The sequence below is a fragment of the Prinia subflava genome, chromosome 4 (assembly GCF_021018805.1).
Source record: "Prinia subflava isolate CZ2003 ecotype Zambia chromosome 4, Cam_Psub_1.2, whole genome shotgun sequence".
NCBI lineage: Eukaryota > Metazoa > Chordata > Aves > Passeriformes > Cisticolidae > Prinia > Prinia subflava.
Genome location: NC_086250.1, coordinates 7,035,102 through 7,060,143, shown reverse-complemented (window position 1 = coordinate 7,060,143; position 25,042 = coordinate 7,035,102). Strand labels below are relative to the sequence as shown.

The window sequence follows — 25,042 nt, the reverse complement described above, 5'->3', positions numbered from 1 at the left end:
ATTCTTAATTTTTAGTGAAATGCACATGTCTTGGCCACCGATTTTTTAAAGCGCTTGGATTTCTGGAAGCATATTAGGTTAACTCAGCCAGAGCTGCCTGTTTCTGTTCACAGGAGGGATATGTCTGCTATGTAGGTGACCGATAGCTTGTAAAAAAGCTTGCCGTGCTATCTTTGGTTGGTTGGGGGTTTTTTTGTGGTTATTTTTTTTTTTATACAGGAGGAAGGAGTCGTAATAAATAAATAAATACACCCTTTTAATATAAGAGTGGCCATATTTTTCTCAAAACCGTAGGAAATTACTATCCTACAAAGTTTTCCTTCTATAAATAGTTCAAATCTTAAAACAAAAGTTTGCAACCGCACACCAGATGCTGGGATGCTGGCGGTTTCCCTTGCTGTGTGACATAATTATAAGGTCCGAAAGCAAAAGCTATAGAAGTATAATAATAATACTAAGGCGACTGCTGAGGGGAAATACAAGGGAAGCAATGCCTGCTTTATTTAAAGCCAACTGCTTGGGATCTTTTGAGCGCTGCCCCGCGACAATGAGAAGTTGTGGTGGATAAATAATGCTCTCTCGCCTTTCCCTGGGCCGTCCCCAGTTCATCCCCTCCGCGGCAGGTCACTGGGAGCTGGACCCGCGGAGCCGGAGCCGAGGTGGCTATTGCAGCCCAGCAGAGCAGAAGGGAAAGGGATCAGGAGGTGAAACCCAACAAAGCGGAGCCCCAAAGCGTCGCGCACTTCCCTCCATCCATCACTCCGGCGGGACGGGCCGGCTGCTTTCCCGGGGAGAAAGCAGCGCGCACGGGGCCGCCGGGGACAAGGGTGCCCGGGGCCGACCCCCCACTTCTCCGTGCCGGCCCTGGCTCCAGCCCCCGGCCACGCTTGTTCCATGTCGCTGTGTCCCCCCATCCCTCCCGGGGAGCGGGAGCTGCGGCGGGAGAGCCGGGCGGGCTGCGGTGCTTCGCCTCACGCTCCGTAGGAAGTGAAAAGAAGGAGGAATTGTTTTAGTGCTTAATGGAGAGTAGCCTACTGAACTTGTGGTGTTTGTCTGGTGGGTAAATGTACTTCTCTGGCTTACTAATAGTAGCTTTTGAAGATTAAAGCATAGTATAGCCTGTTTGAGCATTATCTGCTGGTGTCTGTTTCTGCTGCCCTCGCTCTCCGGAGGGGAGGATGCTTCCCAAGCTGCTATTTAGTGAGCTCTCAGGGACTATCAATGGTTATGTTAATTTTCCCCGAGATCTCTACCATCTTTTGGCTATGGGAACGACTCCTTGGCTTCTGCACTGCTGCTCCTTCAGGCACAGAGGGGGCGAGTTTCAGCAGGCAAGCAAATGGAGTGCCGGGTGTCCATACTCAGTCTCTTTTGGTGCGGGGAATGCAGACTGGGCAGATGGGAGATGCTGCCTTGTTATTCTGCAAGAAAACCTGTCCAGCAAAAACCCCATCGTGATGAAATGAGGTTTTCAGAATGGAAAAGGCAATGGTGAAATGAAATGAAAAGGGCACCACACCTCAGTGTTTCTTGTGCAACAGCTGGAAAGAAATTTAAATTATAGTCAACTACATCCAAAATTAATTTTGAAACCGACTCCTTTATAAAATTGATTTCTATATTGTAAGTCGGCTATCTGATAAAGTCATATTCTTCAGTGTGCTTGCCTGGTAACCTTTGGCCTGCTGAGGCACTGTGGACATTTTTACAACCAGAAGAAATTAGTGTCTGGCTGTGAAAAAGAAAACTGACTGTGGCTTCAAGAGCTGATGCATTTTGATGCTGGACATATTTTGGTAATCCAATTAAATATTTAAAGTATAAAAGTGCCATTAAATAATATCACTGTAATTAGTATAAATGAGGATTATGCAGAACACTGGCACTGTTTTTTTGCATTGCATGTGTCTGTACACATATAAACATATTTTGCTGCTTCTAAAGAAGATGATTTTTGTCAGTTTTCCACTGGTGCACCCCTTTCAATGTTCATCTTATTTAGGGCTGGATGCATTCACCAGCAACATGAGAGTCGGTTCTGAAGAAGTTTTGTTGGGGATTATCTGATGGCACATAGATACAGTTAATTCAGTAATTTGTTATAAAGCAATCTGCAATAGCTCTTAAGAGACAGCTTGTGTACGTAGTAATAGCAGCACAAATCTTCAAAGCAGATACATTTTCGAACACCATAACAGAGGAAATAATTTATATTGGTGAGTAGATATTGCTGCTTGGTTAGGAAATGTAGAGGAAGAAAAATCCTCCGCATATTTGGCATTTGTTCTGCTGGTGCTTCCACATCCTTACAATTCCATATCCTTAACAACAGGGCTTCTCAACACTTGTGGGAAGCAGATTAGAAGGAATGCAGATTCATTTGGCTACAGGAAAGTGATCATGCCTAATCCCTAAAGATTAGGACTGCTGGAGAGAGTCCCTGGAGTTTGCCTCTTAATCCGTCAGTGCTGGAGGGAGCTGCACAGGCAGAGAACAACCTGGCTGCTCTATGAGGCAGAGCCTTCAAGGGCACAGTGGGCACCACTTCACCAGCATTCCCACCCAGCGTGACTGCTGCTCCCACTTCAGCTGGTGCAGTCAGAGTTACACAGCCTGGCCCGCTCTTCCCATTCTGCTTAGATCAGGGCAGGATCAACCTCTGTGATTAAGCTGGCTGTTACGGGAATGGGATTGTCTCTGGCTCAGTCACTGAGCTGCAGTGTAAATCCATCATTTCCCTGCTTTTGCACCTTGTTCATTTTGTAACTGAGACTTTATGGTAAGCTTGCTCTCTTAGCCTCTAGATATGCAGTGTACAATACCCAAGGAGAGCTCTGTTGAGATCCTTAGATTCTCCTTTTACGTGGTACTGGAATAATAATTCTCTATAGGAGGATTTGTAATAGAACTTCCACTTTACTATCCCTCAAAGATGTGTTCTCTTATAGACAGAACAGGTGACTCTTCGAAGAGTATCAAGTATTTTCAGGCTCATCTAAAGCTCATGCTTTTGCTCAGCAGAAAAGAGAAAGATAAAGGATATTTTTGTGCTGAACTGCCATAAGCTTGGCTTATCTGCCTGACACAGGATATTTCCATGTATTGAAGCAGCTACACAAAGATGGGAGAATGACTGTGATATGATTTTTTGGTAGCTCTAGAAGGTAAAGTCCAGCATTTCACTGTGAGACCCAGAATAAAATTTCTTGTCTACAACCAAAGAGCTCTGGTAAATCTGTGACTGGCCAAGGTCTAGATCAAGCACTCGAGTCCTGAATATCCTTGAATCCAAATGCATTTGTATCTCAATCCTTTGCAACCATCAGGTTCCAGGAATTAGATGTTTAACACATCCTTGAAATTGCAAAAGAAAGAATTACTTTAGAAATTATAAGGAAAGGTGGCAACATTCAGAATGTTCAGGATGACAGCATAGAATTATTACATATGTTGTATTACTAACATAAAATAAGAAGTGTGTATAAAGCAATATGAAATATTCAGATGAATAGGTAAAGGTGAATACAGATGTGTTTGCATATTAAACACCCAATAAGGCTAATGCCTCAGAAGACAGTCTTTCAAAGAAGGTGTTAAAGAGCCAAACAAAATGATTTGCAATTATACAGTTAGACTGACAAACACCTTTTTTGCAATGGGAAACATACCATGTGTACTTGGCAATGTGGTATGCTGAGGGTAGCATGGTGTCATAGGCTTTGTCAGTGCACAGGACTCTGTAATTGGGGCTGAAATGAAGTCAGAGGGCCTCCTGACCCCAAAATACAGTTTAACACTCCAGTCCTCCCAAGTTACCCAAGCAACAAAAACCTAGGACCAACTGTAGATCAAAGGAGTTCTACAGATGTGCTGACACCATGAGTTACAGAACTAGTTAATGTTGCAAGCCAAATTTCTTCAGCCCACAACTTTTGCATGTTGTTTTACCCTCAGTGGACTCTCACCAGTGCCTTTCATGGCTGCTGGCAAAGCACGTCTACCTGTTAATTACCTGACAGATGAACTTTTGCAATACAAGTTCACCTGTCTGTTTGGTTCTTCTCATGATTTTTGCTCTTTTCCCCTTGATGTTCCACTGCCCTTCTGTAGACCGTCACTCCAACCTACCCCAGGTATGTAACTTACAGTGTGTTACAGTAAAACTCTGCATGATAGGGTTTTATGAGAACCAGACAGGCCTCTCTCTGTGAGAACCATGACTGAAAAGCAAAATCTCCATGACTTTTTTTGCTCTGGAATTCATGCCACGCACATGTGAATACCCCATCAATGAGCTGAAGAAACTTGTCATCAAAAGCTTCGGTTTTACAGGCCCAGAATTATGTAGGAGGATAAGAAAGTCTAGGAGTGTAGGCACAGGAGAACTCTGGAAGAAAAGCCAAGGAAGGCATGTGTCTGGAGAGTGTCTTTCAGTCTTTAAAGGGTTGTTAGAACCCTCTCCTCTTTTGCTGTTTCTTCAATCGTCCCTCAGATGTAGAAGGATATATTTTCTCTCCATTGTGGAGAGCTGCACAGGACTTGCTGTTAGTCTGCAGCACAGACTAACTTCTTGCCAAGACAATTCCTATGTATTTGCATTTGCTACAACGCATGCCAAAGGAACATTGCAAATTCTGCACTAGCAAAAATGGAAAGAAATTCTAGATACAAAGACTTAAATATTTGCCCGGTAGGTTTTTCTGTCCATAGGCATTTCTATGACTTCTCCCTTCTGTTAGTGTCAAAATGTTTTCAGGACAAACCTTTAGATAACATGTGAAGTTGTTTTTTCTATGCTTTCCTCTTGGACTTTTTAGAAAAAACGTCAGTTTTCTGGATGAGGCTGAAAGTTTGCTTCCTTGTTCAGTTCTAATGGAGTATGGGCAGTTTTTCTGCAGTGAAGGTAATTAAGGCTAAATAGTTGCTCTCATCATAAAAACATCTTTCTTCCACTAGGATCTGATAGTAAGATGATTATCACCTACTAATTATTTTTCAGCAAATCATACCTTCTCTAGAAAATCTCAAGACAAGAGTAAATCAGAGAGTTATTGTATCTGTCTTTTCTGGAAATAATTTTAATAGCTCATACAACTTGTACCCACATCACTGTTATGGTTTTGAACATTTATTTTTGTTTTAGCCTCTTCTTGTGGATCAGATTTCCCTTAAAAAAGGATAAACTTCATGTTTATGCAAAAATCCCACTTAATCATCACGTTGACAGTCTTAGTTCCAGCTCTTTGTCCAAGGTCAGATTTTGCCCCGAGTTCCTAATAAGGAATAAAAAAAGACATCCAGTGGTGTAGAAAGTGTGGGCAGAAATGAGGGTAAGGTGTTTGATAGATGGCAAAAGAATTTCCTCCGTGTAGTAGCACCAAGTCCACTGGTCTCTGCATGTTCAAATATTTTATTTGAAGCAGAGCCACACTGTTACTAGGCAGTGGCACCTCTTTCAAAGCTGATGGAACTCTGTGGATTTACTGGCAGATTTCTGATGCAAAAAATAATGCTGGTGAGTTGTGTCTCCACTAGCACATACTTGGAGTGCACAACAAAGGCATTCAAAATAATTTCCTTCTGGATGACCATCACTGAGTAGCATTTTGGGAAGCTCTTACATTTTGTCTTTTAAGCACTGAAGGCCTAAGGCTTCTGTCCTCTGAGGCCATATCCACAGCTCAGCAAGCTAATAAAGCAGGAGTAACTCTGCTGCAGTCAACAGAGTGACTCCAGTGCAATCAAGAGTACCAAACAGAAAGTCAGCACCAGCCTTGTTCCTACAGCACCCATTTGAATGCAGCCTTGACACAGGCTGCTATTTTATGTAATTTATAGGTAATCTGGGCATAGTTCACAAGAACATACAGGGAAGACAATATTAATATGAGGCCATGCCAGACAAAGCCCAAAATTGGTTCCATGGGCCACTGAAAGAATCATGGCCTTTGGAATCAGCAAGAGCAGACATAAATCCAAAATCTTATTTAATTTTTTGAGGAGAGAAACACATCAAAAGCCTTGCAGCATTTGCTGTTGTATGTGAGGTATTGCAGAGCAGCCCAAAGCTGGAAGTAAGCATAAGCCAGAAAGATATAAACCACTGTCTGCATGCAAGCAGGCCCTGCAAAATGTTTTGAGTACCTAATTTAAAATTTTAAAGTGCTGCAATACTGCAATATGCACCTTCCCAGTCTGGTTGAAGTGAGACATAATTATCAAATGTGACTACTATTTAATAATAATTTCTTTCATTCAGAGACTGTAAGTGAATTAATCCTACCAGTAATCAAGTGAATTATGCAAGGATGATTTCCCTCACTGCTGGGGTGGAATGCAGCAGTTGCTGTGCAGCACCCAGCAGAGCTGTATGGACATGCAGGACCAGCACCAGTCCTGACATTCCTGGCAGCAAGGCAGGAAAGCATCTGAAAAAGCCCAAGCACATCTCTAATTGATCTGGACCCTGGCCAGGGCCAGTCCCTCTAAAGATTGCACTTTCCCGTGGTGGATTTCGCTCTGTGGTGAAGATAGGAATGGTCCGAGACTGGGCCCACATCTGAGGTGCTGAATAGCAGTATCGTGGCTTCTCCCTGCCTCAGTTTCCCTCTGCTTTAACAGGGCAATACCAGCACTGGCAAGGCTTGAGGGTAGGGGAGGGGCAGGAGAGCAAGAGCTGCCACAGCAGTTTGGAAAGAGAAAACGCAGCGTAAGTGCAGCGTCATTACTTTCAGTGACTCTTTCTGACCACAAGCACAGACGGTGCGATTGCGTCTCATCTGAAACACGGCGTCTCCGTCGCCCTCTTCACCACCGTGCCCAGCGTGGCCTTGGGGAGAGGTCAGGAGAAAGGGCTGCTCACCAATGTCATGAGCACCATTCCTGACAGTTCCTTCTCCTTCCCTGGGAGCCAGGCAGCCACTGTGGGCAGCATGGAGCAAGTCCTGGTCCTGGGGTACGAGGTGGCCGCTGGGGTGCTGGGCAGCAGGCAGGACATGGTTAAGGGAGTGCTGAGGGGAATGGCCACATCTCTCATGACTCCTTTGGCTGCTCGCCAGGGAGCCATGTGACTCCTTGGTCAAAAGAGTCCTCTCAACCATGAGACACTTTTTTCCCCCTCTAGTTGTACCTTTTCTTTTCTGAAGTCAAAAAGAAACAAAATGTACCCACAAAACTTTCCACATTAACGTTATATTGTAGTCCGATGACTCAGGGTGAGAAATTCAAGGGGAATGAAGAGGAAGGGAAGCATTCCTGAATCAGATCTCTTGTGCTGAGCCTTAAAGAAGAGGATGATTTTGCTGGATGGAGAACAGCTCTGCTGCAGCACAGTGAGCAAGAAGCAAAGGATGAGATTTAAATCCCTTCCCTGCTGCTGTTGACTACTGCTAAATCTCTCAGGGTAGCTTCAAACCCAGTGGACTTTGACGCTATCAAGAGGACTGAGGGTGGAAGCACAAATAAATATGGCCTCATCTGATTCACAGTAAATTCCTTTTTCTCCACTTCCGTGGCCTAAAGGGTACATCAACTAGCTTTACAGTTTTTGGTTAGCTTTTTTTTATTGGCACTGCCCACAATAATTGGATTGGCACATCCCTAGTAGACTCCCTGGAGTCTTTTGTTCCTTTGCCTACTCTGTCGCTGGGGAGCTCTGCCCAGGGTGGGTGCATCTGAGGGGAAGGATGGGGTCAGGTTATTGTTGTTAGTGTCACTCTGGTTATGTTGTAAAAGATGTATCAAAGAGGAAGTTCTTGCACTATGACCTAAAGGTCATCAGACTCTGGATTAGGCTAATCTCTAAAAATTTGTTCCCCAGACAGATCCTTTCGACCGAGAGTAACTTACCTCTAGGCACAGAGCTTTGTCATGTGTTTTATGATCTCCATTGTTCCAGAGAAGCTCCACAGCTTAGGCAGAGGTTTGTCCTGTCTTCTCTTGCTGGGCCATGATCCACTAATTGTTGTGTTGATCTTAGGCTTCACACCTTGAACTAAGGATGAAAGAGAGCAGGGGATATGAGAAGGGACATGCAGAGGTGATATGCCTCAACTGGACACGTGCTGTCAACTTTGAAGTCAGTATGCTGTATTCATGGTCAGAGCACTCTGGAAGTCATAAAGTCTGCATCTCACTGTGGCTTTGTTCTCTCTTTGGACAAAAAGGGCAAAACATTTTGAGAATTGCCAGCCAAGAAGTTTTCCAGGCTTGTCCATCTCTTTGGGTCTCTTGTAGGCTCCACTGAGTGGAAAAGCTGTGGATGGAGAGTGGCAAGTTCAGGGATGCCCATTTAACAGTAACACAGAATGCAAGCTGTGCCAGGGGTGTGGAGGTGCAGGACAGGATTCAGAAACAACAGCTTGCTCCTTCCTTTGTAACCACCAAATGCAGACATGCTTCTGAGCAGAGCCAAGGTATCCTCTTAGTGTACATATTCACTTTTAAGGAATGCACTTAAAACAAGCATGTGTGCCCTCTCCTCTCCTCTCCTCTCCTCTCCTCTCCTCTCCTCTCCTCTCCTCTCCTCTCCTCTCCTCTCCTCTCCTCTCCTCTCCTCTCCTCTCCTCTCCTCTCCTCTCCTCTCCTCTCCTCTCCTCTCCTCTCCTCTCCTCTCCTCTCCTCTCCTCTCCTCTCCTCTCCTCTCCTCTCCTCTCCTCTCCTCTCCTCTCCTCTCCTCTCCTCTCCTCTCCCCTCCCCTCCCCTCCCCTCCCCTCCCCTCCCCAGTTATGCAGTGTGCCAAAGCCAGTTCCTCAGCAACAAGACTTGGCAGGTGGCACTTGATGAGATAATTGTGCCCCTGGGACATTAGGAGTCATGAGGGCCAGCCAGGTGCTCCTGATCCGTCCATGGGTGTGATCTTCTGTCGTAACCACACCCTCAAGTGTTGTCTTAGTGCAATTAGGAAATTTGTTCAGTTTGGGTCAAGTATTTCTATTAGGGTGCTCTTCACACTAACATGTGTTGGCATGGGAGAAATGTGGATGTCCAGGGCCAGGAGATGCACTAGGCTGAGGGGTGTTCCTCCAACTAACAGGGAAGAGATCCTACTTCTCACTACTTTGATCTCTGCTATTTTCCAAATCTGAACCTTCCCTTCATAAAGACACTAATCTGAGCATTGATTCAGGTGCAAATAATGAAATGGCTCCCTTGGACAAGATGCTCAATTTTGTGTGTAACAGATAAGGAACATTTAAGAGTTTGCCACTTTTGCTTCCTGGGATTTCCATTTTCCGAGAAGGTCTTTTCAGTCTTAAACGTATGAGGGCCAAGCAGCAGGAGAGATCAATTGACAGTTCCTTTTTGTAGTTTGAAAATGCCTTGCTGTCCCAGGCTGGCTTGCCTTGCTGTCCTGGTGTGGAAGCTGGAAGTTGAATCACTCACACCTTCTTGTTACAGGTGTAACAAGATTTGGTGTAGCAAAGTCCAACACTAAACAAAGTGCTCTGGCTATCGTGGAAATGAATAGGAAAGGGAGGCCTCCAGTGAACTGCAGTTTGTTCTCTGTGTCCTTCCTTGGGCAGAGCTGTTGTTGCTTGCCATGTTTGCTGCAGTGTTGTAGGAGGCAAGAAATGAGACAGCTGAGAAGAGTCTTGAAGTGCTGCCAAGTCTTGCTGCAACTCTGGGGAAGTCTTCCCTGGCAGTGCACAGGAAAGTTCTTCCAGCATTGCCTGCTTGACCTGCAAGCAGGGGAGGATGGCTCCGTGCCTCCACGCAGGGAAGCACATGCAAGGCTTGTGCTATTTGCCCTTCTCACAGCTAGCTAGGTACTGCCTAAAGCCGAAGTTTAAACTTTGTTTCCACCTAAACATCACCTGAATAACTTCAGGATTTAGCTCACAGCGTTTTGTTAGTAGAGTGCTGTTTTTTGGAAGAGAGACTAGTGCATTTTACCTCTCCAAAGCTGAAAACCTCTTTCAGCACTAACCAAAGTCCCTCTTTTCTTTCTTATGCCCAGATAGGATTCTTTGAGGTATATCAGACCCTTTTTTAATATGATAGTTGCCATGTATACCTAATTAGAAATCAGCTTTAGCTTTCTGACAATAGCTGGCATGGATTATGTACACTCTAAGATATCTTGTGAGATAATTAAAGCGTTGACTGAAAACATAGCACAGCAAAAGGAATGTTTCTCGAAACAGAGCCAATTTACAGGTTGGTTGTGTATGCCAGGCATGACTACCCTGACTTGGATGAATTCCCCAGAAACTACTGCTTTATTTTTTGGGAAAAAAAAATTTAAAAAAATCCTGAAATTCTTTCAGTTTCTGTGTCCTTTTTAAATTAAATAGATGTATATGAAAATGCTGCTTGTGAAGGGTGCCTGAATCACAGCCCTGGAAAATGAATTCCTCTTCTTACCCACAAAACCAGCACAGCACAAGCAGAGGGTGTGTGAGCTTCCCCACTCCACCCCATCCTTGTGTCTCATCCATGACCTAGAGGGGCAACCTCTAGCTAGGCATAAGAGGGTGGCTCAGTCTCTGTACTTATTTAATCCTTGGCCAACCTGCCAAGGCTGCCGAAGAGGGTGCCAATTGTGGTGGTGGTTTCTGTGATGTGGACAGTCATCCACTGGGAACTGGATTAAGACCATCAACTCATTTCAGATACTCTAGGCCACAAAGCTTCTGCCAACCAGTAACCATTTTTTTGGTCACTACTGACTTGGGTCATGTTTGGATCAGCGATGAAAGGCTCCGTAGCCCAACACCAAGCCCCTGAGCCATACAGTTTCCCGAAATAATTTTTTTAAAGAAGGAAAACACTATTTTTGGTCCTAGATTCTACTTTGATCTGCTGATTTTTAATGTGCGTATTGGCACTTTAAGATACATAATTTTCATTACTTGATTGTAGAGGGCTCAGATGATGGGAAGGACTTTGGAAGATGGCAGGTGGCAGACCCATGTGGTGTGATCTGAAATAAGCTCTCAGATAGTGGTTACACATTCTGGCACCCCAGCTTACATTATATTTTGACCTAAAATTGATTTTACACCTTGAAATTTATCTCAGGATAAAACTACCATTGAAATTGAAGATCAGATTCTCTGTTGCTCTTGTTGTTTCAGAGGTACCTAGTTGTGCATCAGATCTGGTAGCATTTCCAGCAGCTGTTTATATTGTCAGTGGCCCCTGTTGAACCCATGACAAATCTCTGTGCATGCCCACTAGCACCCCGAGTTGTTGGGAGGTGATTTATTTCTCAGAGATGAAATCTTTTTGCTCAAATTTCAGGCCCTGAAGGGCATGGAAATGCAGTGGAGTTCCAGCTTAACCTCCAAACCATAAGTTCTTTTCAGCACACCTGAGAGTGGAGTTAGGGCCAGCTGAAATAGTTTTGTTGCTAATAAATGTTATTGCTTCGTGGGGCTGTAGCTCTTGCCCAGAGGAGACCTAGCCCGAGAGAACACTAAAGGTGAGCAGCACATTTTCAGGGTGTCAAAAGAAAGATTCTGGCCTTTCTCAGGTAATATATAACCATGCAGCGTTGCCATCATCTCTTCCTTGAGCTGAAGCAATCCCTGAAGGGTAACTGGTTTTGTTTTTCTGGGGGTAATTTACATTGAAGCTAGTGTGACAGCATTACTTCGATGGCTTTAGTTCCTTGGAACAGTGAGTCACCTGTCTCTTTCTTCCCTATTACACATGGAAGTGATGTGTTCTGGGATAACAAAGGAGTGACTGTTAGGATGATAGAGAATTCTGAGGAAATCTATTGCAGCTATGGATATTCAGAAGCAACAAATAGAGGAAATAATGATGGCATTTATTGATGGTGTTGTCAGGCTGTGGTATAATTACTTTCTCGCACACAGGTGAAGGGTCAGAGGCATCTTACCAGTGGTTTATTAGTCTTGGATAGTGAAACATATATTTTGGATTTCCTTTTGTTTTGTTCAAAAGAAAAGGAAAAGATTTTATTTTATGTATCCATCTGCTGTGAAAAGTTATCCCTGTTAAGAGAAATAGAGGAAGATGAAGAGTAGGGAAGAAATTTTGCTTCAAAGATTCTATGTAGCCACATAGATATGTATAGAAATAATAATTCTTTCTCTCTTTTTTTTTAAATAAGTATGTCTCTTCTCTTCTCTTTTGGAATTTTCTCCTCTTATTTGGAGCCGTATATCTATTGTTTTTCTTTCCAGAGTAGAACCTTCCCTTTCAGTAACAGCTAAAGCTTAAGTTTGTGGAGAGCTGGAAGCATACAGACTTTGGAGAGTTTGTAGTTATATCATGTATTTAAACAGACCATGTCACACGCATGAAAAAAACAGAATATACACAGTGCCCATCACCCCTGTATGTTCCCTGGGTAAAAGCAATTCCAAGGCATGCTTGACTCTTTCCTGAGCCAAACTCCAAATTTGAGTGGCATCTCTCAATTTTGCTTTTTCCCTTCCAAACCCATGAAAAGTGAACTGAAAATGTACCTTGTCAGAGAAATCTCAGTTTGGGACAGATGAGTTTATGTAAGCGAGTCAGATTTTTCCTTTCAGCCTGTTGGCTGTGTGTGAAGACCAAGCTTATCATCCTAGGGGTTTTGAGATGAGAGGTATTGAGGAGTGATGGTGGCATGGAAGGGACAGCCAGGGAAGGGCCTGCATGTTCCCCAGGGAGAAGGGTAGAGTGGAAAAACCAATCTGGAGGGAAACTAACAACTGAAAGAAAGAAAGTCCACAAAGCTTGGAAGAGATGGATGTGGAGGATGAAACAGGCTTTAGGGTAGCTGCCAGAGAGAGAACCAGTTCTTGGGAGGTTCAGCATTTAGCCAAATCATTGCTCAACCTGTCCTGTTGGTCCAAGCCATGACCCCATCAGCTAGTCCAAAATTTGATTACCTGACAGCAGCTTTTTTGCTCCTCAGCATGAGGATCACAGCTTGGAGAGGAGCATATCCTGGATATGCAAGTGAGGCATTAGGAATTATGATCAGGAGGGGTGAGCAGAGTGGCTCAGGAAACCAAGCTCAGCCCAGAGACACCCGCTGTGCTGCTGTGGCTCGTTTGTCCCCAGACAGGATGTGACTGACCATTCCTGGCCAGGGAGAGAGACAGCACAGGACAGAGTGCAGGTCACAGCTGGCTAGTTTCAGCTAGCAGAGCATGATCTCTTTTTTGAGGGGAGAAGTACAGGAGAAGGAATGTGAAAGAGAGATGAGACAAAGCACAGTTTACATCAATAAGAGAATTTGGTATTGGAAGATTTTCTGCATGGCTGCTCCACGTAAACTGCACTCAGCTCTACAGCTGCAGGATTTTGGGGTCTCTGATGAGGCTCTTGAATTGTCCTAAGGACAGTTTTGCAGTTTAACTTCTGAGAAACCTAAGGCCTTACATGGGTGCATTTTTAAACTTAGAGATTCAGAAATGCTGTAATACTGATGGTCAAAAGAGACGTGGAATAAGGGCTGCCTTTACAGGTTTTAATTTGTGGGCATGAGGCAAAAATATTGTTTGGCCTGGGAGTCCACAACTGCAGTGTGTACTGGGAATACATAGTATTGCAAATCTTTGGTGTGAAACTGGTGTGTGAGGCTGAACTCACACGGTCACTGCCAAGGGGATGCTCAGCTTTGCCTTCCTCTAGAGCATGAATTCATTTCAAAAGCCAGCTTCTAGGGAGTACAGCATTGTTTGTGTGCAGCCAAACCATAAGGGATTTTTTTTCCCAAATTAAATTCAGCTCTTCCCTTATCTTTAGAACTATTTTCAATATTTCAGCTGACAGGGATCCAATTTTTTAAAAAAAAATCGGAGCCTTTGCTTGGCACAGAATAGAGACCTTGGCCTTAATAGCATCCACGCTCTACAAAGGTCTAGTTTATTACTTTGTAAGGTGTTTTGGGATATATCTTTCTTTATATAAAAGAGTTCAGTACAATTCATATTTCACATCTCTCTTCTCTGTTGTTTTCTTCATGGTTACAAATATATATAAAATCTTTATGGAGTATAGAAAGACTCCAGAGAAGGTCTGAGTGAGTGGTTTTGGAATATTCTTTCAGTTTGTCTTAGAGTCCTCATTTCAAAGTTACACATCATTTTAGTTGAAATTGGTGCCTCATCCATACATATATGATTCTGGTGTATGTCCAAGCCTGATCCTCAGAACTTCACTCAGCAGTTTTCACCAGGACATGTATGTGTAGACCTGAGACCAGGCAAATGTTAACATCTGCTGGCTGTTGTATCTCATACTTCTCGGTAACTCAAACTCCTTGAGATGAAGGTTGGTCTGAAGTAAGCTATCTTATCAAGGCTTATCTCAGTGTAGCTATGCCATTTGAGTCTTGCCATACAGTCACAGAGCTGTATTTTCTTTTTCTTCCCCTCCTGCCTTCCCTCTATGATTGTTTCTAAAATAAAATGATTAAGGAAGGAGATAACTGATAGAGCAACATATGAAACTCAAAGGAGGCTCAGAAATCACCTATAATTACCATTGGTGTATTCTTCTATTTGGAATAAACCTCAAGTCGCTCACTTTCCCAAAGATGTGAACCCCAAAATACACTTCCCAATGACCAGGGAGCATCTGGCAAATACCCAGAGAGAGAACTTGCTCCCATGTTCAGCAACACATGCAGGCACACACGTGCAGTTGCCCAGGCAGAAGAGTAAATGCTGGCTCCAGTGCTTCCAAGTTGAGAACACATATCTGGGCAAGCATAGGTTATTATAACTCTGGACAGCAAACCACAAAGGCATTCAAAGAATCACCACCACAACATTTTACAGAATATTATTACAACTGTCACTAGGAGTTCTCTCAGAAATCTGGAAATTGCAAAGGACAAAAATTTAACCACTGAGGAGCAGGGAATTCTCAAAAATTGTCTGGCAGTATGCTGGCATGTTTGACCAGACAAGAAAGTGCTGGACTTTGCTGCTAACCATCCTGGAGTGTAAAGTGGGAAAGTAATGTCAGAATGGTACTCACATGCCCCTCTTCCTTCAAAATCCTAATGCATTCCCATTAGTGTTTTCACGTCTGCTTGCTCTCCTCCTTTATATTGCTTCACCTCTGCAGCTGGACTTGCTCCAACGACTAACTTGAATACCGTTCAAAATCTCACGTATCATTAGAGCTGAGATGTTGGAAACAAGTTTAAGAGAGAGAAAGTAAGAGGAGCTGTTCTCATACAACCTGCAACAGCAAAATACATCACAGCAAGATTGCATTTAAATTATGGACTATCAGTCACAAGGTCTCACACTTTTATAAGTTTTGGTCCATTTGAATATTGGGGTTTAATTGTCCAATTACAGCTTCAGGTTGTGAGGTCTCATCCGTCTTTTTTGTCTCTTCAGTCCACTGTTGATAGGTCTGAAAGTTGTGCTCGTTGTCCTTGGTCTTCATCAGGAAACGGATTTGTTTTGTCTACTTTGTGAAGAGAGCTGACTGACACTTAGTATGAGGCTAAGAACTGCACCCCTAGGCAGCACAGAATCTGAAAAACATGAAAATCTTAAGGCATCACTCAGAGCCCCACACATGGCACAGGGAGACCCTGTGAGTGCTGCTGTCTGCTGGGATGGGATTGCTGCACCCAGAGTAATTCTGTACATGCTTTCTGTGTTCTTCTCTGATGCTCTGTACAGAAGAAAAGATTTGTCCTAGAAGTACCTGAGAGGATTATGAAACATTATTTTTACTGCTGGTCATGCTCACCTCCCTCCAAAGCAGGTGTCTCTAACACTGACAGTTCAGGTTCTTGTCTGTAACACAGTACTGGCACTATGGAGGTGTGAAAGTGCCCAGAAGGGCAAAATCCTCTTGGCTGGCACTGCTCTGATGATTTGGCATTGGTGAAGATCTGGAAATTGATGTTCAATTTCAGTTTGACAGGACAAGAGGACATTGGCTTAAGTTGTGCCAGGGGAGGTTCAGGTTGGAAGTCAGGAATAATTTCTTTGTGGAAATGGTTGTAGACATTGGCTGCCTAGGGAGGTGGTGGACTCCCCATCCCTGGAGGTATCCAAGGAACACCTTGGTTGATAGGGTAGGAAATGGTCACAGGCTGGACTTGATGATCTGGGAGGTCTTTTACAGCTTTAATGCTTCTATGATCACATCCTCTCACTTTAACCCATCCAGCTCCAGGACCATTTTGTTGTCTAGTGTAGCTATTTGCAACCAGGAGAAAGTGCAATTGTATTTTAAAATAAAAAGTCTCATAAGCTATAGACCACGGGGTTAATGAGAATGTGTCAGACCAGTGGTGCTTTTTAGGCAACCTGAGGCCATAAACTATGTGAAAGTGTGGATTGCTGTGGAGTCATATGATCCTATAAGGCCTAGAAAGGGACAGTAAGCAATCCCCAGCTCCTCAGGGGTTCAGCATACTCTTTTCCAGCCAAAATGACTTTTGAGATATGACGCACAAAGCCTGTTGGTCGTCTAAGGCTGACTGGTGTCTGACGTAGGAAATACCCATTCTGGGGGAAATACATTTATGTTTGTGCTGGTGGTTTTGTAACTGCTGCTTAGGTTTGGGGCTTCAGAAGTGACTCAAGGGAGCCTGGATTAACGGGTACATGAGGTGCAGGATAAGTACCATAGGAGGATTTCCACATCTTAGCAGCTGATATCACCACAATGTACGTGATATCAGTGTCGCACTGAACAAAGCAATCTGTGGTACTGGGTTCCCGTCTAGGGTCAGTTCTGGCATTTTGTGGCCTAATTTCACCAAAACACTTAAGTCTGGGAGTATCCCACTGGCTCTGGTTTGAACTCAGTGGGAGCATATGCATGTTTAAAACTTTCCACATGCACTCTAGAGCATGTCAAAACCCTATGCCTGGTGTGCTCCACGGGGCCAGCACCAAGAGGTGGAATGCCATCAGCAGCCACCAGTGACGTGCGTGCTCCAGTCACAGCCTGCTCCCCAGGGTAGGGGGTTGCTTCACCAGACTGTTTTCAGTTACATTTTTTTCCCTGACCAGGACTGTTTTGTTCGTCCCTTTCCTCTTTGCTTGCACAGTTTGTGTTGCTCTTTTTAAGAGCTGCTTTTAGCACAGGAGCTCAGAGCTCTAGGGAATCTGTCTGCAATCAGCATAATTGGAAGCGACAAATCTGCATACGGAACGTGCTGAGTGTGTAACATCACATACAGTCCAAAGGAGATATGAGCTCTTCAGGAAATCAGACTGCTCCTGTGCTGGAAATGTGGCTTTGAACTCTTTGGAAAATTTGGCTGCTGGATGGATTTCCTTTTAATTATCTGTCTCTGAAGCCATTCCTAGCACTGCTAAAAGCTTAGTGAAGGTGGTCACCTTCTCTGAAGGCCTGAGGAACATTCATTCCCTTGCATGCCTGTGCTATTGCCAGTACACTCAGCCAAAGATGCACATATTTCCTGTCTATGGCTATAGCCTGGATCTCACCCCACTGCCTCTTTCCACAGTGGTGCCTCCAGGGCTGCCTCACCACCCCATCCATACACAAAGATGTGCTGTGACCCTTTATTCTGGGTCTTCTCCATCTCTGCTCTAGGGGTGGTCACCCCAGCATTGTCCTTTCCCATTCTTTGCCATTCTAACATTTCCTACTTATTTATTTAAAGCTGGACTCTGCAGCTGCCCAAACTTGTCTTCTAGCAGACTCAATCACCATCACCCATGGGGTCATCACCCCCCCCCATCCCCTGGTCTGGCAGGGAAGGAAAGGAAAAGACATAAAACAGCAAGGTCCTGCACAAGACAGGAACACAATCAGTAAGGTAACAATCATGAGCACAGGTACTGATCCTGGCTTCCTAATATACTCATTGCCAGTGAGAACAGTAATTTCTTTGAAGTCCCCAGAGACTTGTAGACTTAAATGGACTTTGGCTCAGGTTGCCTCTTTTGATACAGTAGTTTGCTTTAACGATGTGAGTCAAATTACTCCAGTTTCCTTCCAGTTTGAGATGCAGCTGATTGAAGGGGAGGGTGTGGAGTTGCAGTAGGAGGGAGGAAGAGGGAATACTCTCCTTTGAAAGCAGATAAATATTGCCACTTCTTCTAACTGCACAAAAAAAGGAAAAGCTAAGCCATAAATTGGAGTGCAAGTCTGAGATTACTGGACACCCTGTTATTCAAATGCAGAATGCTGGATGGAGCACAGAGAGAGGAGCTGAGTGCTGGAAAAGGCACTTATCTTCACTTGTGAAACCCCTGTGTGTATGAGAAGTCATCCCCAGCCTATCAGAGGAAGATTAGTGCACACCCATCAGGATTAGAAGGCAGGGACACAAGAGACTGTAACACCAGACCCACATGGCCCCTGATTGGTGGGGAAATGACACCTCAATCTGGCCATAGCTCAGGCCCCTTTGCAATGAAACATTCGAAACCCACCTGTCATGTTCTGATGAACATGTAAAGGAATCATTTTGCTATGAGAACTGACTTCCCAGTCCCATTAACCCAGTGGAAAGGCTCCTGCTGTTTTCAGTGAGCTTTAGCTCAAGCCCAGGTGTGGCTGATAACACACACCACGAGTTCCTGCGTGGCTCAGAAGGACAGCAGACTTTGTTGCTGATGTTTGGCAGCTCCTGTTAAAGCCAAAGCATACCAGAGTGGCTCCTCAGAGATGGCTTGCAATGGAGTGACAGAAAATTGGCGTCAGTGTTAAAATCCAGAGCTGTTTTCAAAGTCAGCTGGAATACATATTTGTGTGTCAGATTTTTACTTTGAAAAACTCAATATGCGGAAACCACAATTGCTCTATGATAAGAGAGAGGTAAACAGAGAGAAGAACAAAAGGGGCTGTGAAAGGCAGTGGCATGTTGCAATCTTTTAAAATGTTTATCTGCAGTAACATGCAAAGGTGGATTCATACAACCAAGTTTAGGCAATGAGGAGAGGTTCTCAGGTTAGGAGTCCAGTCTCCCTGGGTGCCTCCTGTAGTTAATGGAGAGACAGGCAGGGCTATGGGGTAATTCAATCCACCTCTGCTCTGAATCATTCTGGGAGGTGTCTGGCTCTTTCCTTGATGGTTGAGGGAACCTGGTGCACCTGGTTGCTTCCCTGGTGCATCTAGTGTCACTGTGAATGGACAGAAAACAAGACTCAGTGAAGAAGTCAACAAAAACTCAGGATATTCTATGATTCTGTGAAAAATCTGTTTTTAATTCCCATTGAAATTAATTAGACCTAGCCTGGTTGCCTGAATGCTGAGCTGAAAGAGAATTAGAAGGGAGCAAATGGGATGCTAAAGAGGCAGAGGACCAGACTCTGCTCTGTGCCTGTGATCTACCACATCCAAGGAATCCAAGCAGTGTTGGGGGAAATACAGCAATGGCAGTCTTTGTGCTGCATGGATTTTTGGGTTGCTAAACTGGAGCTGTAACAGCCCCTCATAAATCGAAATAGTCCTGAGGTGCTGCAACAGTGGCATCCTTCTTTAGGCTGCTGGACCGAGGAGGGTGAGGACATTGACAGAGAGCTACAGTTCTTTGAAAGTGGGATAGTTCCTCCCTGATTTGTAAGGAACAGACAAGATCATCGAGTCCAACCCCTGTCCCTGCACAGACACCCCAACAATCCCACCCTGTGCATCCCTGAGAGCATTGTCCAAACGCTCCCGGAGCTCTGGCAGCTTTGGGGCCATGACCATTCCCTGGGGAGCCTGGGCAGTGCCCCACACCCTCTGGGGAAGAACCTTTCCCTGAGATCCAGCCTAAACCTCCCCTGACACAGCTTCCACTTACACCAACTCACTCCTGTTCCTGAGGCAAAACAGCTTCTCCAGCTTCGTGACCACGGAATGATCACATTATCAATGTACAAGTGAGAAGGAAGCAGAGCAAAGGTGTTTTATCAAACAGGTTAGGGGTTCAGCAGCACTTTGGGCAGAGAGAACATAATCTCTAGAGCTGCCAGCATGTGCTTGGGACTTCCAGGCAGTGAGGGTGAGTCACAGGGAGGGACAGAGAGAGAGAGAAAGAGAAGGGAGCTCAGATCTGGGAAGGTAGCGAGTGTGGGTGGAAGGCAATTACCATGAAAGAGCAAAGGGCTGCTGTGTGAGTCAATTGAACTCTATAGATCCTAATGGTTATCATAAATACCAAAGAGGTTTCAGCAACCACAATTTTCAGAAAGTAGTAAAGGAAAACTGTTTCCTGTGGTTAGAAGGACCAGAGAAGACGACGTGAGTGGAGGAAGAGGAGATATCAGGACTGCAGACGCAAGGAAAGGAGTGTTGTGGAGGATGACATAATGGAATACAGATTAGCAGCAATTATGTGGCATGGGCAACAGGATTGGATGATTAGCTTTTCCAGAAAGATGCTGTGCTGTTTTTCCCAGTAATCTCTTATTAAATGGGTGCTAGAATGCATGAACAATACAAGAAAACCCCTTCTTATTCTAGTGGCTTTACTTTCCATAACTCAGTAAGTTTTGCCCATAAAGCATCGCAGGACACTAATTTTTTTTTTCTTCTAGTGCTGCTTCATTTCACTGTTATGTGTTGTGCTTGCTTTGGTTTTCAGGTGGCACTAAACGTGAGGCAGTCTGCAGAAACATTTTTAAATGTTGAAGTTTCTTTTTGGGAGTTCTGTCAATGCAGAGATCACTGTTTACTGCTTTTACTTGCAACATTATCCCTCACAAAGGCCTGCACTGTGGGGTGCAATAGCCTATCAGTGATTCATTTATCTTCTTTCTTTAGAAAATGCATTGAGAGGTGAATAAGCATTATAATAAACTTTTTACTCAGCTTTTAGATTTTAATAACAATTGTGAAATGAAAAGGATAGAAGTGTATCTTTGAAGCTAAGACAGCAAAACAATGTCTAGAAGAATGCAGAGTTTTCTCTAACACTTTTAAAATTTTATAAAGCCTAAATTTTGGGCAGTCCCAGAATTCAGAAGTGGGTTTGGGGTTTTTTTCCCCATTTTTTGAGGCACAGAATGCAATGAATTTCAAATGAAATGGTCAAAAATGCACCTAAGCCATTTCAACTGATCCCATTTACAGGTGAAGTGTACCACTACTCAGAATGGATATAAGTGTGGGGAACTGGGCCACAGATATAAATGAGGGCTATGCATACGAACCAGAGCAGGGAGAGAGAATTTTAATCTGAAATTATAGGAGGGATTGTCATGCATTTGTCATGGTGTCAAGACTTTTCCGGTTCTGTGACATGAAATTTCTGCCTCGGTGATTTCAGATGAGACAGTTCAGAAGATGCTTAGAAAAGAGGCTACAGAAAGTGAGGCTACTCTGACCTTCATGTTTCTGTCATAATGTACTTTTGAACAGAGAGCTGCAGAACAGAGAGTTGCAGTTGGTAACTAAGTTGTGTCCAGGTTTGGTATTTGAAAGTTCCCATTTGGGTTAAAATTTCAGTCTAGCAGTTATGTCTTTTTTTCTGATGACTGCCAATGGATCCTGAATGTGGTTCCCACCTAAGTGTGCATTAGTGTCTGACCTCCAGTGCAGTCACGTGTTTTAACAGTATTTCAGCCTTGGAGTATTTACTTCAAGTGGGTTTGGGCTGTAGGCTTTCCTCCAGGGGCTGTGTCTGGGCATGGGGGCTGTGCAGGAGGAGCAGAAGGCTCCTCTGAGTCAAATATTTGAGTGCTGCTGCATGAAAGATTTTTGTTTTTTAAGGGAGTAGTAGCTATTCCCTGTATTTGGTTGCTTGATTCACGTTCCCAGAATGTGACTTGCTGAAACAGCAAATGATCCCAGCTGCAGAAGAAGTCAGAAGTATCAGACAAAACCCAAAGTTTTGAAGGCTGAAGTCCTAAGAGTTGTCAAATTCAACTCCTTGGACCAGTGAATACTTCACAGCTAAATCTTGCTGAATGTCTAAGGTGGGAGGAATCATGTCTCCTGTCCTCGAAGGGGTATTATGGGATAACTTTTCTGTCATTCTCTCACACATTGTATTGATCATCACTATAGAAAAGGCAAGGTCAAGCTCAGAATCTTTCAATAAAATGGAGTTTGAAATGCTTATAAAGCCTGGGTGTGCACAGTGAACAAGGAGGAAGCAAGACAGCGCTCTTCCTCATCAGGAGAGTGCATCCATCCTGTGCACCAAGTGGTGAGAGGGTCCTGTGGAAAAAAAGAGTTGTGTTGCTGTAGAACTGCAGGTTGCATTCCTGTGCATGTACAGCAGACAGGTGAATTCAAGTTTCACTGTCAGTCCTTGTCCTGGCATTTTCTGACTTGCAAGTGCTTGACCTCATGACCTGAAAATGTTAGAGTTGCTTTCTATCACTTAATATTACGTATGCTTAGAGAGGTTTGAATGGAAAAACTGCCAGAATGAACTAGGACATAAAACCCTGATGTCAACTTTTTTTTTTTTCATTTTAAGGAATAGTTCTTTTCATGCTTAATTTTCTGAGGTTTTATCTATGATATATTGTTATACACTGGCTCACTCACTTTTAAATTACCAAGTTAATTGAAGCCTGTTAAATCCTAGAGTTTAACAGCTTGGCATTTTGGAGGCATTGCTCAAATTCATCCATCATATTGCTCTAATGACATTGGTAGTTGGCTTATGGCACCCCTTTCATTTTGGAAGGCTAATCCTGCTAGTCCTACTCACAGTGAAGAGATGCACTGACTTGGCCTATTACACTGGACTCCTTTGTGTCAACAACTCAGTAAACAAAGAGACATATCTGGATGCCTTTGCAGGGAAAAACAGAAAAAAATAACTACTTTGTGTATTGCCAAAGAAACAGAAGCATTCACAGGGCAAATGAAAACTTTGCTACACACTGGTGATGGAAAACTGCTAACTTTAGTAAGTTTGTTAAAGGTTGGCCTTGATTAAATCCATCCTAGCTCCTAAAGTCTTGATCTGATTAAAAACAAGGTGTATTTTTAGATAAAGAACACGCTGTAATTTCTACGGCTGATTGCACTCTGCAAGAGCAGGGGAGGAAGGTGAATGGCTGGGTGTGTATGAGCATGGGTACGTGTGTACGTGTGTGCCAGTATCTGAAACAAGGTGGAGCTGAGTCTCAGTTGAAAGAAGAAAATCAGCCTCAGCAATTTCTGGATTTGCTTTGGATTTTTTTAAAGGAAAAACCCCTTTTAAAAGGTACAGCCTGCAAAGCAGCTTAGCTGTGTTTCCCAGGGTAAGTGAAGAAAGGTGGTAGGTAGTAGAAGCAGGATATTGAGGGTTGACCAAAGTCCATTGAGCAGAGATCTCCCAGCTTCACAAAGAATAGCCTAAATTCTGTCTACAAGCAGTATGAGTTGGGGGACATCACCACACCACAGCTGCTGGGTGGCTGAGGAGTAAATAGATGTTGTGGCTTCACAGCAGCTCTCCCATGGGGCCCACCAGGCCACTTCTGTAACCAGTAGTAATTAACACCCCTCTTTCCAGAGTTAGCTCCATGGCCATGGGACAGGCCTGGAAAGGTGAGAGCTTTCCCTCTGAGAGGCCTCTGGGTTGTGGCTAAACTTGTAGAGTGAGCACTGTAGTATCCTTTGAACACACAAAGACAGTGGGCAGCTGGGAAGAACCTAAGATAGGGAAAGACATGGGTTAAACTTGCTCTCTTGCTATTTAACTAACCCAGGGAAAAGCAGTGAGATCATTTAGTGAAGAAAGAGAAAGCATCTACATCTTAGGATGCCACTGTCAGGGTCATAGGGCAGAACTGCATTTTGTATTGCAGATGTTTCAGTTTTCTTTCTGCCTGTCATTTGCTCTTCTGTGACAAATGTGTGTGTCTGAATCAATGACTGGAGGCAGAAAGCAGAAAAATTCATATTTTATGTTTCAATTGGAACTGCTAGAGCAAACTGCTATGGGAAGTAGATGGCCTGTTCATCTTGGAAAGTGCTCGTGAAAAACCATAATCCATTCCAGCGTGTGCTTTACAGCTGGGTTTCTCAGATGAGTAATTTGTGAGGTCTTCAGTGGTCAAAAGAGGATTTGGGTGATACTACAGAGTGTTACATGTCATTGTGCAGCCTCTTGGCTCCTGAGAGAGGGGCAGTGCAGATAGGGGTCTCCTGTAGCTGCACCAGCCAATGCACAACACCATGGCTTCAGTGTGTTGTAGGAGCTCAGCTCCTTCAGACCTGTGGAATGTGCAGCAGGCAAGGAGAGGTGCAGAGAAGAGGTGTGTTATTGCCAGGTGCAGAGCCAGCACCTAAAAAGTCACAAAACTTGTGCTGGATTTATACTTGGTTCATCTATGTTAAGAATTTGAGATTTAATACATTCAGGATTCCTCCTCATCCTTAGTGGGAGATAGTCGATCCACAAACTGGTATTCGTGTCCCAGGCATGTGTCAGTTTAATATTGCTGAATTTGAAAATTGTCTTTAAGATGGTACTCCGGAGCAACCTGAAGGAGATATTTAAGATTTGCTGTGCTTACACTCATGTACCTTCTCTGGAGCTGGAAAGCACTACCACATGTTTGGCAGGAGTGAGGAGGATGGTTTGTTTTAGAATTACTACTTTGGCACCAACACCAGCTCAGCTAGGAGAAATCTATGGGCAGCTGGAGAGGCAGGACCAGATTCCAACCCAACATCTTTCTTCTGTGCAAATGAGTAACAGCAGCTACAGCAAAAATGATCATTTAAAAGAATTTGAAAAGGATAGTTTGGATGGCAGAGAGAAGCACTAAAACTGACTAAAACTAAAAAACTCTAATTTTTTAATGCCTCTCCTTTTGCTGTCAGCTTGTTTGTCACTGGTGATACCTATATGAGAGTCAGTTGATACATATCTTCTAATTAATTTTTCAAATAAATTAATGCCTAGCACTCAGTCTGTAGCATGGAAGAGATTGCCCGTACAGGCAAATCACTGTCCTGGCTCACACTCTGTCTAGGAAGGTGAGAATGCAAAGAAGCAGGAATGCAGCACAAGACAAGGAGGTGGCTGACTCAAACCAACACAGCAAATCAGAGCCAAGAGCAGGACCAGAACTTGGTACTTTGATCCAATATTTGAGCCACTGAAGAAGTGGCTCCCTACTTCTCATCTGTGGGTCTTCTAGAAGAATAGATGAACAGGGAGAGCAAGTTTAGGCTGCTCTTCAGA

At 43.9% G+C, this 25,042-nt stretch overlaps 1 protein-coding gene across 7 annotated transcripts in view; it reads left to right on the top strand.

Annotated features, from left to right (window-relative positions):
- Positions 1-25,042, top strand: part of WNT7B (Wnt family member 7B) — a 91,973-nt gene that overhangs the window by 10,530 nt on the left and 56,401 nt on the right. The window lies entirely within an intron of this gene.